The sequence below is a fragment of the Paramisgurnus dabryanus genome, chromosome 20 (genome assembly GCF_030506205.2).
Source record: "Paramisgurnus dabryanus chromosome 20, PD_genome_1.1, whole genome shotgun sequence".
Lineage (NCBI taxonomy): Eukaryota > Metazoa > Chordata > Actinopteri > Cypriniformes > Cobitidae > Paramisgurnus > Paramisgurnus dabryanus.
Window position 1 is genome coordinate 31,477,633 of NC_133356.1, and position 2,015 is coordinate 31,479,647.

The window sequence follows — 2,015 nt, forward strand, 5'->3', positions numbered from 1 at the left end:
TTAATCCAAAACAACGAAAAATAGTGATAAATCCAGCAATACCCTCCTTTATTTACATCCGCGCGTCCGCTAAGTATGATCGATCATGTTTATTTTCTATCAAATATCGAGTTTTATCAGTGAAAATCCATCTCTTCCTGCTTCGTTAGACTCTTCCGATAAATATCCCGCCCTATTTTTCTGTTTTGTTCAATCAGATAAGGTTTGACAACTCAAAATGAATCGGGAACACCGATTTGCCCAGACAGATGTCCTTCAGCTAACCATAGGCTTTTGACTGGATTACGCCAAAACAAAGCCAGCCAATGCTTAGCCAGTAAAGTTTTGATGGGCAGGGGTAGTAACCAATCATGAAACGATTACAAGGATTCAACTTACGTCAGTAAAGTGTACTTCTGCGCAAATCTACAGAAGCGCATGGAGAGGAATGCCCACGCCCCCTCGGTGCGCGTTTGTTTGTTTGGGTAGCATAGCAGCCGGCTAGGCTCTCCGGAGCCGCTGAGAACCTCTCAAAGGTTAGATATAACATCTCCATTGTGGATTGTCGACTGCAGAGGACTTGTTTGTGTTGAGAGTGTTTTGGAGAAGTTGATAAAGAGCATGATCGCGGAGCAAAGATACAAGATTGGATATAAACAATCCGCGTCGTCGACGAGAGATGGACCGGACTATGAGCTCAGCTGCGCTCGCTTGGATAAAGTAAGTGGATTCTTTTGTTCATTAGTTATTTTACGTTACATTTCTAGTTTCTTTTTAGCTGTTTTGATTATAAAGTAACAGTGGAGATGACTAAAATACGAGTTTTACATGGTTTCATTTTCTATGACATGTTATATAAATGAATCATTTTTATAGCTATATGAATCAAATGCACAGAATATACAAACTAAAAACAAGATATGTGGTGGAAAATATGAGTATTACCAGCTGAGAAATATAGGTTATTTGGCAAACATAAGACATTTGTAATTATAAATATATTCATGTAATGTGTGTATGTGTGTATGTATTATGTTCATGTATATTACATCATAGTTTCTCATACAAATAGTTGTATGTCTCTAACTTTTGACTCAAACTAAAATCCTCTCTTGCTTTGTGTGTGTCTGTGTTGTGTTGTGTTGTGTTGTGATGTGATGTAACAGGTCTTCAGCTGACATCCAGAGGAGGACTGGAATCTGGAGTGCATTCATGAGCGACCACATTCAAAATAGCAAGTATTTTGTTATAATGTGCAAATGTTTTTTTCTGAAATAGTTTTTTCTATGTGCTTTGGTGGGCAGAGAAGTTCTGAATTGATATACATCATGTAATATGTAGTCCTGACTCATTTTCTTTTGATAATCATGTCATTTTGTTATCATGTGTATATTTGGAGTTTCCAAGTGCACTTTTTCTGAAAGGACGCCTGGACTTTTTTGAAATAAAAGCTCACAGAAACAACATTTTTTGGAGTATCATTCTCAAATTTGAATCACAGCATGGTCAGACATTCAGTTTACCTATATGGTGTCCCCAGGTGTCTCAGATGACCATTTCATACCTTTTTTGCTAAGTGAATGTTATTTAAAGAAAAACGGAAGTCATTTAATGTATATTTTACCTTGTTTTACTCTGTTTCTTTACTACTCTGAGTTGTTATGACTATTAGGCAACAATATGTCAAGTGTCTAGTTTCAAACAAGACCAGAATTATGAATATAGACCATAGGGTTTAAGAGCTGCAGACGTTTTAGTTTGGAGTTGTCGTTTTTCAGAAAATGCTCAAAAATAGAAGTGCTGGCTAACAGGTTAATGTCAGTTTTCATGACTTCACCATAAGAAAGAGACTGGGCAAAAATATCCTGCATGGTAGAGTTCCAAAACGAGAACCGCTGCTGAGCTAAATGAACATAAATACTCGTCTCAGTTTTGCTAGAAAACATCTTGATGATTTAAGTCTTTTGGGAAAAAGTGACCTCAAGCTGAAGCGAACTTGGGTTCTGCAGCAGGTCAATCATCCAAAACACACAAGC

The 2,015-nt window shown here is 37.2% G+C and overlaps 1 long non-coding RNA gene across 1 annotated transcript; it reads left to right on the forward strand.

Moving 5' to 3' along the window:
• The first annotated feature begins 479 nt into the window (after nt 1–479).
• LOC141281315 (uncharacterized) lies at nt 480–1,445 on the forward strand. Its single transcript, XR_012335529.1, has 2 exons — nt 480–699; nt 1,146–1,445. It is a non-coding gene; the product is annotated as an uncharacterized lncRNA (long non-coding RNA).
• The last annotated feature ends 570 nt before the right edge of the window (nt 1,446–2,015 follow it).